General features: G+C 37.4%; 1 long non-coding RNA gene across 1 annotated transcript in view; it reads left to right on the plus strand.

The window, feature by feature from the left end:
- LOC135134987 (uncharacterized) overlaps positions 1 to 20,379 on the plus strand; it is a 485,030-nt gene that overhangs the window by 158,296 nt on the left and 306,355 nt on the right. Inside the window, exon 2 of the long non-coding RNA XR_010281417.1 lies at positions 12,686 to 12,726. This is a non-coding gene — a long non-coding RNA (uncharacterized LOC135134987). The remainder of the gene's footprint in view (positions 1 to 12,685; positions 12,727 to 20,379) is intronic.

The raw sequence follows: 20,379 nt of genomic DNA on the forward strand, positions 1-20,379 counted from the left end.
TTCTCGGTCAAAAAAAATGATTGGCCAATTTTTTTACTTTTTTAATCGTCTCTCTAAATCAATATTTTCTTTTTCTAACTGTAAATATAAGTCAAATTGACGTCAGAAATATTTTTCTGATTTGATACTTCTCGAACTTAGACTTGTGAACTTAACAGTGTACCTTTGAGTTAGTGCACAATTTTTGAATCACCTGCAGAGAGACCGAGTGAATTAAAATAACAAAAACATTTTTTTTTTAATGGGATGACGCGATACAAGACATTAAAATTTATCTCTACTGTCTTTTGATTAATTGATTATTGATATAATTTTAATGGTAAATTAATGGGAATGATGAACTTCTCTTATTTTTTTTTGAGTCCGCTGAATACTTGGCTAGAAGGAACTGTATCACCTGACATGTAGACGAACGACAGCATCGAAATTTCCAGTACAATTTCCGAAACTTAAAAGCGTATCGGTTTGTTAGAAAAAGTTGAAAATAATTTGTCGGTTAGAATTAATTTGTCACAATTTGTCGGTTACAATTAATTTGTCACAGTTTTGGCGCATGCCATCTACACGTTATTTATTATTTATAAAAATTTAAAACGAAGTCGTTTATGGAAAGTAAAATGTGTTGCCTATTCGGACTATCCAGGTGTGAACATATAAAATAATCATCCTGAACATATTACATAAACATAGTAATATGTAACAAATGAAGGTATTTCCTTAATTGTTACATCAAATGTAAATGTTCTATTAAGTTATTGACATCAAAAGAATTGAACTAAGAATACTAAGACGTGGAGCTGTTTTTCTTATACATAGATATAAAAAAAAACTACCTTGTTAAAGTGACATTTCGACCTATCACTCATAATTAAATGTAATTATATTCATAACCACCTAACAGCTCAGCAATAAAGTGACAACAACAAAACCACGTAGCAATTTTCGTGTACACGAGTTTTAGCTCAAGACTCGGCGAAATGGAACAGCAAAGTAATCCCTGATCAGCCAGATTCATCTCGAAACTCAAGAGCTTGTTTCTCAGAAATTGGCTTCCTAAAAACCAAGTATTTAATTCGCAAAGCTTAATATTAACCGCAAACATTAATTGAAGGCGTTCAACTGAACTTTTACAGTGCTTGTGAACAAGTTGAAATGTGTTGGATTGGCTGTCTAAATGGATAATGTAGTTCGAGTTTCTCGTAACTTGTACGGCTGGGGTTGAAATCTGACTTCAAGTACAATGCGAACGAGGAAACTGTTAATTTATAATGTAGTAGGAATGTTGGCTTTCCAAAAACCTACATTTTCCCTAAACGAACGACATGTATAATTCATGTACACGTAAATTTATTACATAAACAATGGATAATTTACTTGAGCTTGTCTTTTGTGAGGAAATATTATTCAAAAAAAGGAAGACGATACTCCCATTTTATTTCGTTATTCTGTTTTTTGAGCTACTTACATTATATATGCGGATATGTATCTCTGGGTGAATATAATGATCCGTTACTTTATATTTAGTAAAAAAATCGGGTAAACAGAAAGCTGACAAGGTTTAAATTCGGTCAATAACAAAGCATCCCTGCTCCAGTCTAAAAATAACCTCATTTATAAAAAAAGAGGTCCGTGGAGAAGTAATTATTAAGACGTATTGATTTTTAAAGAATATTTTATGCACGGTAACAAAGATTTTTCAGATCCTTATTCTTTGTAGGTAAATTTCCAATTTTTTTCCAATTTAGATGATTATCTCCCACGGTTCTTGAGATTCTAATTAAAAAATGTCGACTCTGCATTGATTGATTGTGAATAATTCATTGCTATGCCTATTCAGTGGGATTTAACCGGATTACACGGTTCCTTCTGGGAGACAAGTGTGAAACTATATTTTAATAGTACTGACGAATGGGAAAGTTTCATTTTTGGTAAACTGAGTGATATTACTAATCGGGTTAAAATACAGTCTGACAGTGATAAGTAGAAAATAGCGAGAATTTTAATACCGAGGCACAAAATTTTCACACAGACCTTGTATGACGAAAAACCACAAGAGAAAACTGGTTAAATTTTGAATAGCGTAGCTTTATATTTATATAGTCTTTAAAAAGTATCCGAAATTACAGAATGATTTTTGAAAAAGCTAATGTCAATCTATACAACATTTGTTTAAGGGTAATGAACAAATTCCAATATTGTCTAGTTGTTAGTTCCATGAACAATAACTGCCAACGGCTACCAATCCATCGATCGGTTCAGGCGGCTTTTAGGAAATTTTATTGCGTGTTGGTTGGTAATCTGTTTTTTATTTTTTCAATTTTAGTAACACTTCAGTTTTCGGGGACACATCGCAGCCGATTAGTTCGTAGTGAAACTTTTCAAAACAATTGACTTAATGGACCTAATCGTTCAAATTTATTGTGTACAACCACGAGAAACACTCGACAGAAATCGCGTTGTAAAAGTGTTTTTGAGTACAAATATATTAAGTCGCGATTGCTTTATTTTGTACCTTTACACAAAGAATCGTGCCCAGACATTTCCACAAAATGAAACTCCGAGCATGATTTTAAAAAACACCCCAGGGTCTATTATAATAATTAATTTTGTTTGATATAAGAAATTATAAATTAAATGTAATGTTACAAAAAATCTTTTTACAACTTAGAACCAAGCAAGAAAATGCTGTGTAGCTCGCGAAGGTAGATTAGATTTTTCTTTGGAGTCAGCTTTAGATCCTTTGTTTACAGACGAACGATGTTTAGTTGAAGATAAATTACACACACTCAAAAGTTTTTAAACACTTTAGAATATTAAATGCTGACCTGCCCAAGAAAACAACGTCAACAACTTTTTTTGCAGCGTCTTCATCACGCACCGTTTCGCTCTTTAATTTAACACAAAAGTTCACAACACAAAGGAATTTTAGAGCAGACGTTTTATTTAAACGGTCACCATGTGGAACACAAATTTTATAAGGTCAAGTAAATAAACAACTTTGTTTAAAAAAATAAAGTGTTAGACTAAGTTTCCCTCGAGCCTGGAGTACACCTCAACAAACCTAGCCGAAAATTTGAAAATTTAATTGCAACATTGCAGAAAGGATACGTCAATCAAACTGCATAGGTGCAGTTTAATAATAATAATACTAATAATAATACATCCTCAAATTTTCGGGAAAATGGGATAGATGATCCTTGATTTGATCAATAAAATAATTCGCTTTGTTCATTAATTTTCTTGAGTAGCCCTAAATGTACAATTCTAAATTAACAGTTAAGTGGTATTTATAAACATGCTGTTGACGTTGAAGTTCCCGTTGCAGTTGCTGTTCCCGCTGACGTTGCTTTTAGAGCTGAAAACTGTCAATTATAAACTCGTTGACAAGTTGGCGTTGATAGTAACTTTGATGATTAACTTTTGCCGTACTAAAGAGGTTGTAGAAGTCTATTGTTACGAAATACACCCTTACGCCGCCCCAGTACGACGCCTATGGCGGTCGAGAGCCTTCTGGACGTACGCACGGCGCTGATGGGTGAATCATCGCTGTTGACGGCCGAGAGGCGGGCGCATAAAGACAGGTCTGGAGCGTCTCGAAGCGGCGTCCAGGGGAGTCTCGAAGCGGAGTCGCGATGGATGTTCGTGAAGGATCTCGATCAGAGACTATGCGTTTAAATAGAGGCGACCGTAGGTAATGGATTCATTCATCCAGTGAAGACAGTCGAGAGCGCCGGAATAATTTCTGTACATATTCGTCGCAATAGATAGTGTTGTAATTCGACCTGAAGAAATAAATTTTTTTTTTGAGTTTTACCAACACCCGATTTATTATTCGTCCGTCAATCGTAACACTGGTGTCAGAAGTGGGATTAATTGTGAAATAAATCGGGATTCGAATTTGGTTGGTGCTACTAGGGGAGACCGGAAAAAAGTGAACTTTCGAGAAAATTCTCTCCCGCGGTAAGAGTGGAATAACGGAATTAGACTTTCATCACCTGACATTGGCTTCGAGAATTGACATCTGTCAAGGCTCTAGAAGTTTCTAGAAGAAAATTTTATGCCGACTACCACAAGAGCGCAAACAGCCAACATGGAGGAACAACTGACAAAAATGATGAAAATGTTGAGCGAAAATCAAAGAGTAATGGAAGAAAGTAGAAAAGAAGATCGAAGAATAATGGAAGAAAATAGAAAAGAAGATCGCAGAATAATGGAAGAAAATCAAAGAATAATGGAAGAAAGTAGAAAAGAAGATCGAAGAATAATGGAAGAAAATAGAAAAGAAGATCGCAGAATAATGGAAGAAAATCAAAGAATAATGGAAGAAAATTTAAAAGCTATGCAAACTACACTTTTGAACAGCCGAAGCGAAATCCTCCAAGTCGTGCGAAATGAAGTGGACGAGGTGAGAAATGAAATGGAAAACAAGATCAAGGAGCTCGAAGAAAGGTTGCAAACAGCACGACCTACAATTGCGACCCCTGCAGAATTCAGTCCGGTGAGAGTTCAACCCCCTATTTTCGATGGGCAGACGTCGTGGACTACTTATAAGAAGCAATTTGAAGCTGCGGCCTTGTCGAATAGCTGGAATGACCAACAGAAAGCGACCGCTTTGGTAGTAGCACTACGAGGTGCGGCCCTGGAGATTCTACAGACATTATCAGAAGAGAACCAGAAGGACTATACCGCTTTGACGACCGCCCTCGAACTCAGATTTGGAGATGAACACCTCCGGCAAGTTTTCGTAGCGCAGCTTAAATCTAGGATTCAGAAGAGTAGTGAATCTCTTCAGGAGTTTGCGGCTGATGTTAAACGTTTGGTACACCTCGCCTATCCTGAAGCTCCGCAAGACTTCCAAGACAGACTGGCAGCAGAAACCTTCGTAAACGGCGTAAGAGATAGTGAGGTAAGAAGAGTCCTGCAAATCTCCGGGTTCAAGAAACCATCCGAGGCGCTGATTCGAGCGTTAGAAGTGGACGCCGCATACAACAGCTCACCTCGTTCCAACGTTAAGATACGAGGCATCGGGGTTGAGGGCGAAGTAAACCCTATTCAAGAGAGTCTCGACAAAATGAGCGAGAACTTTGAGAAACTCGCCCGCGAAATAATTGCCGAAATCAAGACGGGCAGTTCTAGACAACATGGAGGGCGCCTAGAATGTTACAGGTGTGGGCGTCAAGGGCATGTTAGGAGGGATTGCCGTGTTAGATCGCCAGCGCCGATGAGGAGATCGCAGCCGCGACCTCCTCTACATCAGGAGCAGGAAAACTAAAGGCAGTCGGTATCTCGGGGCGCGTACTGGCTGCTAAAAGAGAAGCCCCAACAACTGTAATGGTTAGAAGTATCGCGGGGAGCGCCGACAGTCCGACAATCAGCGGAAAAATCAATGGACGGGAATCGAAGATCATCATCGACACAGGAGCCGAAGTGTCCCTTGCACGCAGATCCAGGTTACAAAATTGCCAAATTAAATCAGTATATACCGCCACGAATGTAAAGACGGTGACAGGAGAAACAACACCGGTTCTGGGTACAGCGGTGGTGAATGTAGAGCTCGGTCGACTCCGAATAAGGCATGAAGTTCTGGTGGCGGAAATCGCTGACGATTTCATTCTGGGTATGGACCTAATCAGCCGGTATGGTTTAATGATCGACCCAGAACAGAAAATTCTGCGTTTTGGAGCCGAAGAATTTGTGCTGGGACGTCCGAATGTGGAAGCTGCAACGGTCAGACTAGTGGTCTGTCAGACAACGAAGGTAGATGGTAATGCAGAAGTCATCGTTCCCGCCAGAGTAGAGAAAAACCCCGGATACAGTTTGGGGATGGTGCAGCCGGCAAGTGACTCGACCCACAAGCTCCTGATCGCGAGCACCCTAATCAAAACCGATCGTGACATACCCTTACGTGTGGCAAACGTGTTTCCCAATGCAGTCAATATTAGAAAAGGGGAGATTATCGGAATGTGTGAGCCAGTCGCCCGAGTATTGAACTGCGAGGAAGAAGACGTTGAGAATGAGTCTAAGGAAGGGGATACCAAAGGCTTGGAGGTCAACTGGGACCAGCTGTCTGCTCGTGAGAGAAAACTGGCCAAAGGACTCATTCGTAGGCACCGTAATGTCTTCGCCTCAGAGGAGGAACCATTCGGGAAGACCAACATCGTAGAACACCGAATAAACACTGGTGACACGCAACCGATCCGTCAGGCTCCTCGAAGACTACCCCTAGCCAAACAAGAAGAAGCTACAAGACTCGTGGACAACATGTTGAGAGATGGGGTAATTGAAGAATCCAACAGCGCGTGGTCATCTCCAGTAGTCTTGGTTACCAAGAAGGACGGGACTACCCGATTTTGCGTCGATTACAGGAAACTGAACGACGTCACGAAGAAAGACAGTTACCCCCTTCCTCGAATAGACGATACCTTGACGACCTTATCCGGCTCGGCGTGGTTTTCGACCTTGGACTTGAAGAGTGGCTACTGGCAAGTAGGCTTGCACCCGGACGACAAAGAAAAGACTGCGTTCTCCACCGGAAGTGGCCTCTATCACTTCACCGTTATGCCCTTCGGATTATGTAATGCGCCAGCAACATTCGAGCGGCTGATGGAGATGGTGCTGAAAGGATTGACATGGAAGACCTGTCTGGTATACCTCGACGACGTCATGATTATGGGCAAAACGTTTGACGACCATCTGAAGAATCTCGAGGAGGTGCTAGAACGAATGGAGAAGGCTCGTTTGAAACTAAATCCCAAGAAATGCTCGCTCTTCCAGAAAAGAGTCGAATTCCTGGGCCATATCGTGTCGGAGAAAGGAATAGAAACCAACCCGACGAAAGTTCTTGCTATCCGGGATTGGCCCATACCAAGAGACAAGCATGAACTACGAAGCTTCTTGGGACTCTGCACATATTACCGACGATTTGTGGAAGGGTATGCCGACATCGCAGCACCGTTACACCAACTGACGGAGCAGAAGGCGACTTTCAAGTGGAGCAGTACATGTGAGATGGCCTTTAAGAGACTGAAGACGGCTTTGTGCACCAGCCCCATTTTGGCTTACCCCAGGGACAAAGGAATGTTCGTCCTCGATACCGATGCGAGTAACTCGGGAATTGGGGCCGTATTGTCGCAGATACAAGATGGGGAGGAAAGGGTCATCGAATATTTTAGCAAATTACATTCCAAACCAGAGAGAAATTACTGTGCCACAAGGAAGGAACTACTAGCCATTATCAAAGCCGTCAACCACTTCCACAAGTATCTATACGGACAGGAGTTTCTGATCAGGACCGACCACGCTGCCCTCTCGTGGCTACTGCGGATAAAGAATCCCGAGGGCCAAGTAGCGCGTTGGCTGGAAAGACTACAGCAGTACCACTTTAGGATCAAACACCGAGCGGGTCGACTACACAACAACGCTGACGCTTTGTCAAGACGTCCGTGTGGAGAGTGCAAGCACTGCGACAGGATCGACGCGGAAGAAGGGAACCTGCCCGTTCGTCGGACGATTTTTGAGCAAGATGAAGAATGGACAACGGCGCGGTTAAAGCGTGAGCAAGAAGGAGACGACATAATCGGCCCAATACTAAAGTGGAAGGAGGAAGGAGTCGAACGACCCGGCTGGGCAGAATTGTCCGACCAATCCCCCAGTTTGAAGGCGTTATGGGCCCAATGGGATTCCTTGGTCATGGAAAATGGGCTCTTGAAGCGAAAGTGGGAGAGTCCTGATGGGCGTACCTCTAAGACGATGCTGGTCCTCCCCAAGGTAAAGGTTTCCAAGGTCTTAGAGGAAGTTCATGCCGGAACATCTGGAGCCCACTTCGGAGTGAACAAAACTTTGTCGAAAATCCGGGAGAGGTTTTATTGGGTAGGTTATCGTGACGATGTCGAAAGTTGGTGTCGCAAGTGTACGACGTGTGCGGCCAGCCAAGGTCCTCATACCAGGGCGAGGGGAAAGATGAAGAAATATAATGTTGGGGCACCTTTCGAAAGAATCGCCATCGATGTGGCCGGTCCGTTCCCTGTAACAAACGACGGCAACAAGTTTATCCTGGTGGCTAGCGACTACTTCAGCAAGTGGCCAGATGCCTATGCCATTCCAAATCAGGAAGCCGTCACGGTCGCGAAAGTACTGGTTGACAATTGGATCAGTAGGTTTGGCGTCCCCTTGGAACTTCACTCAGACCAGGGACGCAATTTCGAATCCAACGTCTTCCAAAGAGTGATGCAGCTACTGGGAATACGTAAGACAAGGACAACGCCACTACACCCACAGTCCGACGGCATGGTGGAAAGGTTCAATCGGACTATGGAGCAACACCTTTCGAAAGTGGTAGAAGAGCACCAAAGGGATTGGGACCAGCGCCTTCCACTATTCCTGCTGGCCTACCGCGCAGCTATCCACGACACCACGGGCCAAACACCTGCTCACGTTGTATTTGGGAAGGAACTGCGGCTGCCCTGTGACCTAGTCTTTGGATTGCCATCCGAAGAACCAATGGAAGTACGTGACTACGTGGACGAACTGAAAGAGAAGTTGGTCAACGTGCATGAACTAGTGAGGGGCCGGATCAAGATTGCCAGTGACCGAATGAAGACCCGTTATGATGTGAAGGCCAACTGTGGCGGATTCCAGGAAGATGACTTAGTGTGGCTGTATAACCCCCGACGGAAGAAGGGACGTTGCCCAAAACTGGCTCCTGACTGGGAAGGTCCATACACTATCGTCACTAGAATAAATGACGTAGTTTATCGGATCCAACGTGGACCAAAGACGAAGATGAAGATCGTTCATCTCGATCGACTAAAACGGTACGAAGGAAACAACGAAGACGCTTCCGATCGGGACGATCGGATTTGAAGAGGGGGGCAGTGTTACGAAATACACCCTTACGCCGCCCCAGTACGACGCCTATGGCGGTCGAGAGCCTTCTGGACGTACGCACGGCGCTGATGGGTGAATCATCGCTGTTGACGGCCGAGAGGCGGGCGCATAAAGACAGGTCTGGAGCGTCTCGAAGCGGCGTCCAGGGGAGTCTCGAAGCGGAGTCGCGATGGATGTTCGTGAAGGATCTCGATCAGAGACTATGCGTTTAAATAGAGGCGACCGTAGGTAATGGATTCATTCATCCAGTGAAGACAGTCGAGAGCGCCGGAATAATTTCTGTACATATTCGTCGCAATAGATAGTGTTGTAATTCGACCTGAAGAAATAAATTTTTTTTTTGAGTTTTACCAACACCCGATTTATTATTCGTCCGTCAATCGTAACACTATACATATTAATAAGAAAAGGTAAAATGTAGTCCCGCCCACCCGCCCTGTCTTAATTGTGATGATTTTTTTATGCGACATGAGCCAAGAAGACTGAGCTTAACTGCAAAATCCTTATTTCTCTACGAGAAATGAAAAACATATGTTTGAGAACAAAGATTAAGCCACACCCATACCCGCCCAGATCTCAATTCTCAGTTGTGATGAATTTTTCATTCGTTGTCAGATCGAGGGGTGGGGCTTAACTGGAAGGTTCATGTTTGTCTAGAAGAATTTACCATCTTAAACATGTTTTAAGTTTCTTGTTCTGAAAAGACGACTACGCATATTAATAAAAAAGACAAAATATCAACCCCGCCCACCCGCCCTATCTTAACTATGATGATTTTTTTTTAATCGTCGGGAGCCAAAGGAACGGAATTTAATTGCAAAATCCTTATTATTTCTCTACAAGAAATTACCATGTAAGACATGTTTTTGAGCATCGTGTTATTCAAAGAATACTATGTATATTAGGACAAAATTAAAACCAAAGATTAAGCTCCACCCATACCTGCCCGGATCTAAATAATAATGAAGTTTTCATTTGTTGCCAGACCTAGGGGCGGAGCCTAATTGCAAAATCCATATTTCCTTACAAAAATTTACGATTTTAAACGTGTTTTAAGTTTGTAAGAATAAAAAATCACCACAATTGAGATATTGTGGGTGGGCGGGGTTTATATTTTGCCTTTTTGTTCTTAATGTACATAGTATTCTTTAAACAAGACGATACTCAAAAAGATGTTTTTAGTTTCTTGTAAAAAAATAAGTATTTTGCAGTCAAGCTCCGCCCCCTTGGTTCATGGCGAATAAAAAAAATCATCACAATTGAGATAGGGCGGGTGGGCGGGCTTATATTTTGCCTTTTCATTTTAACATGTCTAGACTTCTTTTCACAACATGAAACTTAAAACATGTTTAAAACGAAAAATTTGTATAAGGAAATATCGATTTTGCAATTAGGCCCCGCCCCATAAATGCAAAATCCATATTACCTTGCAAAAATGTACTATTTTAACCATGTTTTAAGTTTCTTATTGTGAAAAGATGGCTATGTATATTAAGAAAAAAAACAGGTAAAGTATAAGCCACACCCACCCTCCCTATCTCAATCTGATTATTTTTTTTATTCTTCGTAAACCGAAGGGCAGCGCTTAATTGTAATATCCGTATTTTTCTACGAGAAATTACCATGTGAAATATGTTCTTAAGTGATCGTGTTATACAAAGAAAACTATATGTATTAATTAAAAAAGAAAACCAACAGCGAAGCCCCACCCCACCCATCCGTCCTGATTTTCAGAGCATTCGGTTTTGCATTTTCAAAGTTAAATTGCAGATTGTTACACAATTTTGAATTTTTTTCCAAAAATCTGGAAGTCTAGGTTGAAAATTCAACACGGATTCTTGAACTACATGTGCAGGAGTACGTTATTTTATACAATTTAAAACCCATCTATTGTGTACAATCTTGTCACGTCATCACATTGGGGATGATTAGACGAAGTTGGCGTTGTACCAGCTACATGAAATTTTTATTATTATACATACAACATTTTATAATAATCCCTCCAGTAGTTTCGGAGATTATCTGTCTAATAAAAATCCCGACGGACGGCAGACAGACAGACAGAAACGGGAGATCTATGTTTTTGTACTCTTAGGAGTTATGTAGCTATCATTTCTTAAAAATGCATGGGTATAAGTATTTCTTGTATGACTAAACGTAGTTTTCCAAATCATTTAAGTTCTAAAAAATGTCAAACGAAAATCAAACTGTAACACCCGGTATATTTAAACATAAAAACTTCTGACATATAACATTTTTAGTAAAAAATCTTTTTTAATGTTACTCTTTTCAACAAACGTAACACTTGTTCTTACCAGACAAAATTTGCAAAAAGAAATTGAATTCGTTTGTTAGGATTTCAAGATATGGTAAACACGGAAAACTTCAACTCTGATCTAGGTCGGGCATTTACTAACCTGACGTGTTAACTCCGGTTCGCCTTCGGCCCGGCAAATCACTCTGGATTAAAGAACGAAATAAAAATTATTTAAATAAGTGTTTATTTAAAGAATTTTAGCATTCATGAAGATAACATACAATCAAATTTGTTGCTGTTACGAGATACATTTTACAAACTCGCATTTAGTTTTCATTATATTGCAAAATTTCTTGCGATATAAAGTTGTCTAGCTTCCTTATTTACTACACTTTTACTTTATGTCGTGTTTAATTTCGCATTTTATATCTATTTGCGTAAAGAGAATAATTTAAATACATTATTTGGGAAACTGTAAATTAGCAGATAAAGAACAACGGGGCTTTCCCAATACCACATAAACACAATAGCAAATAATACAATGAACATTGATTATAAATATAATGACAACTGCTGCTGGATGCTGAAAAGTGATAATAGTCAGTAGAAAAAGTCAAATAGTGAAATTTACACCACTCAGAGCCTAATAAAAGAAGGCGTGATTTTTATTCCCGTGGAGAGCTTTTAGTTAAATACTTGTACTTTTATTTTTGTTGGAAAAATGATTTAATAGCATCCGTAATAACACAGCATAGTTTCTTATTTTCTCAGTTAAAAACTCTGACGTGATGCAGCAAATTGAAGTCCATGATGAGAATCCTTAAGTAAAGCTCTGTCCAATTCACGAAACTACTAAGTCATTAGTTACATTTTTTAATTCACGTCGGTGTTAAAACAACCGACAACTATAGTAGGTACTTTAAACGATCTAATCAATCTTAAACAAAACAAACTTGAAAATACCTTAACTAAGTATTAGTTAATCACTAAGTGGTCGGCGTTGCATGTCAGCAGCCGAAGTGCTGTTTATTGCCGAACTCCCCCAGTACGATATACCTACCTGTATTAAGAAGGCTCCAAATGACAAGACCGTAAATATTGGACCCAATAAATCGTTCTACACTTAGAAACAGGCTTCACTATGTTATCGTTCTGTTATCGGTCAGTAGACAAATGACCCTAATTGGGCATGGGCAGTTCAGACTGCCATCCAAGTTAAGTTCGACCGTGGGCGGGACGGTGGCCCCATTTATGTCCGTGATTTACCTCATCAATGGGCACCGTACCCTCGTGTTTATCTTGAGTGATTTTTATTACCCAATATCCACATTCAATCAAATTTGTGATGGACTTGTTTATACTGCGTCGGCCGCAGTTGATTAAATAATGATTACCCAGGAGTCGCGTAGTCCCTCGATGGCATGGCAGACGCCCTTAAAAAACGGAAATTCTTGATGGCGATTAAACCCTAATTTTGTCGTCTTTATTTAGCATAAACACCGAACGGTTAGGGTAATTTTAAATAATGAGTTGTTGTTTCAGGAGCGCGTTTCCCGGAGCGAATTCATCAACATCTTTTAACGGTGAGTAGCTAGCAATTCCTTATTAGCAGTTATGTATGATAGTGCTTAGGTTTGCTTACTGCTATTAATCAATCCGAGATTTACCCATCTATCTAAACATCAAACCCAGGCTCGTTCACTAGCTGGGCTCTTCTTACCGGCCGCTCGTTCTCTGATAGATTCGCTTTTCTGGAGATAATCGAACGGGAAAAATTGGCTGCATGTAGTTCGGTGTGTGTATACAGAATGTTTCATCTCTATCTCAACTGATTAATAGAACTGCTTCAAAACCACTACCACACAGGAAATAAACTACGCGATTGAGAATCTGCGCGAAGAACTCTAATTTAGAACATTATAGCGGCAGAAAGCAATTTTTATAAAACCGTCTAGCTTACAAAATGAAATCAAATTAAGTGTTCCAAATCCATAGAAAAACACAAAGAAATAGAAAATGTGGATAAAAACAACTGGATGTAAATATTCAACTTAGGTATGATCCTGTGGCGGTAAATTTAAATTATGATAGTCGACAAATCAGCAAGCGAGCTACAGAGGATATTGTAACGAGAGCAGTATTTCCCTCAAATTTATAACGATGACCAAATGAATATTAAAATTACTTACTTAAATTAATTACCTACTCCACACCATCACGAATTTAAACGAACAAGGATTTACATGATGTTAAATTAAGCCACACTTCATCAATAATTTTCAACTCTACATAACATACAAAAAAAACCGATTCCATACAATCAAAATTTCAATAAGTTTTAAAACGGCGCCGTCGAGAATAAATGTTCGAATTCAACTCGCAAAAATATTATTAAACCTACAACAGAATAATTGATCTGAAATAAACTACATATTAAACCTATAAGAAAATGTATCTCATTTTTCGAGTCCACGAGAATACTAATTTGACTGATTTGAATTTTAAGGTCCTTCTCCCAAAGTGAATCGACGTTTAAGATTAATAGATAATAATAAAGATAATCCTGCGTGGAAAGTTGAGAAATTTGTTCATTTTGGTTTAAATACAAGTGTTTTTTTTTTTTTATATAAAATTTGTTTCGCAACAAACTAACATCTCCGTCTCAATGAATCCAAATGGAATCACATCAAAATTTTCGGACAAAAAGCAGATTTTTTGTCCATTTTTCCTTAGTTTTGATCATTTATTAAGAAAATATTATCAAAAAACTATTTTTTTAAAACGTGAAAATGGAATCACATCAAAATTTTCGGACAAAAAGCAGATTTTTTGTCCATTTTTCCTTAGTTTTGATCATTTATTAAGACAATATTATCAAAAAACTATTTTTTTAAAACGTGAAAATTAATTCTGAAGAGAAAGAGTTAATTTTTTCAAATTCTGTTTCCCGGCGTTGATCCCTTATTTTTCAGCGCGAAATTTTAATTGAAACTAGGATATTACAATTGACTTTCTGTTTCCAAGAGTGTTTTTTGAAAGTACTCAATAAAACTCTTAGGATTATGGTAATGATAATTTACAGCCCGGACCTTTTTTCCGATTACTTGCCTGAAAGAACCAAAGGTTCTGTGAATCAAACGTGGATGAACACATTTTAGGCTATATATTGCGTTGTGTTTAAGATGTACTTAGAACAATCAGTTTATGCTAAAATTTGTTCAAACACATTAGAAATGGAAATCTTCGTTGTCGTCAGGATCGCTCTTGTCACGCAAACTTCTATAAATCGCAGGGAAAACACTGTCGGCTTTTTTGTTCGAAATAAGAAATAATTTTCTACAAAAAAGTCGATTATATTTCGTTTGTAGTTTATAGAGTTTTGTAAGACGAAAACAGTGACGAAAACAGCATTTCGAAATTTCCATAACAAACTGAGAAATAGATTTTTAAAAATGCGTGAAAAGTTTCACTAAATTTTAACAAGACAGAATGATAATGGTAAACTGTTTAAAAAAACTGCACTTGTGTGATATAGAGAAAATTGTGGACAAGTGTTATTTAAAGTTAATAACAATAAGCCTAATAGAGATTCTACGTTCTGAAAATATATTGACAACACCACAAGAGAAAAAGCAGGGGGTTTTCCACAAAAGTTTCTTCTTTTCACCGACATATTTTTCATTTCTTGCTAGGTATTTAAAAATATCTCCATAGCCCACATTTGTCTCAAAAATTTTTCACCAGCACTGTTTTAGCACATTTTACCTTTCCTTACGCCGATTTAAATTTTTGTAATTTATTTTAAACAGGGTGTTACAGCTGAAAAGAAATCTGAAAGAAAACGTTCATCTTATACTTTCAATTATCTGATCTTCTAAAGCAATTTTGTCTAGTATTCTACAAAGGAAACTTGAAGTATTAGGTTTAGCGTCAGTCTGCCAGGAAGGAAATTAAAAATTAATAGACATTAAATATTATATCAATTGATTCCATGATTAAATAACAGTGCCACTATAGAGAGCAAAAGCAACTAAACAAAAATTAAATAATTTTTGTTCTGTGTCCTTTTACTTTTCCTAGAAATGCATTATTAACATTATTTAAGAAACTTGAGAAGCAGAGTGATAGCTACCGTAATTCGTTCCGGTATAAAAACCGGAAATTGTAACTTAAAACCCATTAACCAAGTCCAAACTTTTAAACTTTCTTCGAAAACTTTTTAGAACTAGATATGCAATAAAACGACCGTGATAGACAACATCAAAACGTCTTTCTACATTAACGTTTCACAGAATTAATGCAGCTGAAGGTGAAGAAACCTAACTTCACACAGAATCACATACAGCACACAGAAGTCAAGTGATTAAACTTCACGTGGATATCCGGGAATTATTAACACGGAGGATGATATAGGCAGGGAAACAATGGACGGCTAGTCCTTGATAGTGTCTTAGCAAACTATGTTTACTCAGGCCTGCTGGCTTAGCATATGCTTGAGTTTAATGAGCCCTTACCATTGTCATGTTAACTAGCAGACAGTGGAAGCTCCTTGGCAGTTCTACTTGTGATTGATTGTTTGCAGTATCGATTACGGAATTATCCTTTCAAGGATTGGAATTAGTTATTAAGTTAGTTAGGATAAGTACACCATTACAAAGATTTTCTTTCCTAAAAGTTTCCTGAGCCAATTATTTGTTTTCAAATACAACAGAAACGGCATTTTGTGTGTGTTGTATAAAAGATGTCGTAAGCCGCTTTTGCCGGAAATGCTTTAAATCTCAAAAACTTTGACTGTTCATATTATGCGTACTCAAGATTCTTCCACACTTTGCACTGCAGTTTACAAACCAAATATGTAATTTTACGGTGAATCGTAAAAATTTTATGTGTTTACTCGACACGTAAAAATATATACATAAGTATTCAAATTTTGAACAAACTCAGAGGTACTGTGTACGGTAAAATACAAATTGCAACCCTGTGATATGCAGATAAAATGCTCATGTGGTTGTAAATTTTTTAATGACTTGACATAAGTGCCATTATGAGCTTTTAATAGCGTTATTCTTAACTTCATTAGAAATTTACGAGGACTTGAAAAATTTTATTAAACAATTATATTTTTTAAAGTAACACTCACTCTGAATTTTTATTTTTTTATTCAAAGATAAATAACGATTCACTTTGACAATTGTGGTATGTGAAGTATCGTTCACTCCTCCCCATGTGGGTCATATCCATATCTTAAGTTACGAACGCCCAGCAAAGGCACATTATACGAATTCTCAACTGATCTAGAAAGTTGTATTTCTGTTGTAATGATGGTAATAAATGAACTCCCGAGCCTTTTACTCCGAAACATTATTTTGATGAGCTTACCTCAGGAACTCAGCATCACTATAAAAAACACACTCAGGAAAAATATTTATACTTGAAAGTTTTTGCGAGGTTTCTTTGCAACATTTTCTGCTCAATGTTGTCTTCATTTAATTCTTGAAGTGTTTTTCAGTGTTCGTTTCACGAAATAACATCAAACAACTTTTTATACTCAAGGAATTTAGTACTTAATTGTTTTTAAGGGGATGTATTTAGTATTTTAAATTGTTAGATCGACTTTAGGGTTACCAATTAACATCATTTATTAAATTTTACACCTGTTGACAATACCAAAAATAGAAATGACTATTATTCATAAAATTTTCTGAAACCTCTCTCTTCCTAGACACAAAATCTTGTTTAATTTAAAAATTAAAATAGATTTAAATATCTATATTTTTATTTTAACCATGCATTTTTGCATCCACAAAATCGATAGTTTTGTTTGCTGGAATCGTCCTAAAAATGTGCCATTAGTGCAGTTGGATTTTCTCTTTGCCTGCCATTCCATAAATTTTAGATGTACGTTTCGTAGTTTTTTTATTTAACTGACAACCGTTTCGAAGTAGCTTCATTTGTTGCCTTTAGTAGTTCCGGTTGTGTATGAGAAATAGTCGGAATAGTATATTAACAAAAAAGGAAAATCCTAGCTTCGTGGGATTTGAAGCGTCTCTTCCTCAAGCTACTTATTTAAAACAACACAAAGGGATTTTTAAAAGTACTCCGAACGTGTTCATTCAACGATATGGTGCCAATCAAATGATCCGATTTTTGTAAGAAAGGTGTTTTTGACATGCATTTTTTTATTAAGTTATTTTGATCACCTTACTTCGGTAGCGTAGAAAGCAAAATTATAATTAAAGAACTGTATAATATTCTAAATATATTTTATTTTTTCAAAGAACATCTATTTCATCAACACACCCAATATGTCCTTAACTGTAAGTACTGCGTTTTAAAAGTTTTAAAGACATACTATAGAACATTTTATAATGTTTCACTTAATGGCTAGTAGTTGCCCTACTCACAAAATCACAAAATTCACTAGATTAATTCTCTCCTGAAGGATACAAAACATAAACACGAACTTTGACTGAAATACAAAATATCAAAACATTTGTACAATTTATTCCAAAGAACATTTTGTAATAAATTAACAACTAAACTTCGTCAATAACAACAAACAAAACTGCATTGCATCTATTAGGAAAATGAACGTATTATGTTATTTAGAACTCAATGGTTACTTAATCTTCTACATTTTCGTTCAACACATCGATAAATTTTCCATTTCTTGGGGTTTCAATAATACTAGAGACCAGACGAACAATTTCACATTAGCAGGAATATGAAGTACTTACATTATATACAGGGTGATTTTTTTGAATTGTGATCCAGTTACCCAAGAATTTGTTGAATTAATACAGTACTTCCCCCACACTCAGAGCGGTGACTTGATGCTTCTCAGGTTGGCTAGCCAGGTCAGGTTCGGTCAGGTTCGGTCAGATCAGACCCGCTTACTGCGCTTGCACCCTCGAAGTTGATTTTTTCACAATAATTTAGCTTCACAGCGACCTCTATAGGAATATTAGGTATATTAAAACGGATCTAAGTTGCCTCACCGACAATTAATTCGTAAACGTTTTTATCATACCCCATTCATTTAAAAAAGAATAGTAAGAACGCGAGCTCAGCGAGCACTTTTAGGTGTTACTAAAAATTACTTCTTGGTGTCTCTAAGAAGCTAAATATAAATTATTAATAATAGAATTTTTTGTTCTTTAAAAAAAGTGAATCCTAAAAATATTTATGATTATCTGCTAAAGTTGGGGAAACTCTAGCAATCTGAACGTGCTCGCGGGGTTCTTAATCTTGGAGTGTATTTTTTTAAATCTAGAGATTTATTCTTACAATACAACCCACACAATTTGGCTAGAACTCTTATTATGAGAATAAAGGTGAAAAAACAAATTTAAAATGCGAGCACAGCGAGCGCGTTAAGGTGTGATGTAAAGAATTATTACTGGTGCCTTTGAGAAGCTAAATTAAGAACAACTTTGTTGTTATTTAAAAATGCGAGAGTACGAAAAAATCTGTCTATCTAGCTGCCTGTTGGTCTGTCTGCCTGTCTGTCTGTTGGTCTGTCTGTCTGTCTCACCGCAATCCGTGACAGTGGTTTTTGTTAGACAGATAATCTTCGTAACTACTGGACGTATTATTGTCAAATTTTATTCGTGTATTATGAATATCATGCAGATAAAACGCTAAACAAACTTTGTCTAATCATCCCCACCAATAAATTTTATAAAGTAACATATCAACGTGTAGGACGTGTAGTTTATGAATCCGTCTTGATTTTTTACTCAAAACGTCCAGATTTTTGCAACATTTTACAATTTAATTTTAAATCTGCAAATGTTTTGAAATCTTGCGCATGTTTTAAAGTTTAAAGTTATCATAAGCATGGTAAATTTTTAATCAAAATATACTTGCATATTTCCCCCTAGAAAATTAATGAGGTCATCTCAAAATCTTGCCGAATAAATTCTATCTGAGGTGTGCAAAATATAATAAGTCTAAACTTGTGATTTATCATCCCATTCATACTTTTCAGATTTATTTATACAGGATGAGTCAAAAAAATTAATGAATGAGTCAATTTATTTTATTGGTTAAATCAGAAACTGCCTAACCGAATGCTTTGAAATCGTGCACACGGTTTAAAGTTATTGTAAGCATGGTAAATTGTTCACTAAAATATATCTGTTTAATCCCCCCAAAAAATTGAGGACGTCATCACAAAAGTAAAAACTCATTTGAAACATAGCGTAGCATGCTTCTTTACATTTACTTTTTAATATAGCATACATACATTTAATTATACTTATGGGATTCACATAAAAAAAAATCTCAAACTTCAAATTTTATAGTTTTTCGAAAATGTTGGACATCTTTCAATGTACTTCAGGTGCCATGGAAGTTCTGTCGGAACAATAGGGAAATTTTGAGTATTATTATAATAAAAATTAAGTAGCCTTGCTGACCGTTCATTCGTAAATGTTAAATTAATTAAAAAAGAATATTCAGAATGTGAGTGCAGTGAGCACATTTAGACAGTATTCAAAATTGTTCATCGATGTTCTTGGGAAACTAAATTATTATTAATGACAGACTTTTTTACTGTCTGAATAAAATGAATCTTGAAAATATTTGTGAATACCAAAGTCGGAATGACCCAGCAACCGGAACATGCTCGCTGCGCTCGTTTTTTTTTTTTTTTTTTTTTAAGTAACATCACTAGAGATTTATTATTACAACCTAGACAGCTCGCTGAGATTCTTTTTTAATCACTTCTGTGATGCTAAACTGTAAAAAAAGGACGCTTAATATGCGAGCGCAGCGAGCATGCGCAGGTCTTATTAAAAATAAGTCACTGTTGTCACTGAGAAGCTGAATTTTTAAAAATAAAATGTATTTACTGTTTACAAAAAAGAGAATCTTATCAAAGTGTGACAGACATGAACGTAGAAATTTATTATTATAATTGACCCGAAACAACTTCGCTAAGACCTGAGACTAAACTTTAAAAAAGAACGTTTAGAACAAGAGCGCAGCGAGCGCGTTCAGGTTTTATTAAAAAGTTGTAAAACTTTCAGGAACATGGAGTCGTTCTTGATTTGATCAGTAAAATAAATTGGCTCATCCATTAATTTTTTGACTCACCCTTTGTATGTAATTACAAAATTTACGATGCATTGACAAACCACAATTATGGAGTTATAATATTTTGCACTTTAGATAAGATTTATTCGGTAAATTTTGAAAAGACGTCATCAATTTTTTGGGAAGGGATAAACGAT

This window comes from Zophobas morio, unplaced genomic scaffold, assembly GCF_036711695.1.
Source record: "Zophobas morio isolate AGI-343-1 ecotype UQ-CSIRO unplaced genomic scaffold, CSIRO_AGI_Zmor_V1 ptg000024l, whole genome shotgun sequence".
In the NCBI taxonomy this organism is placed as follows: domain Eukaryota; kingdom Metazoa; phylum Arthropoda; class Insecta; order Coleoptera; family Tenebrionidae; genus Zophobas; species Zophobas morio.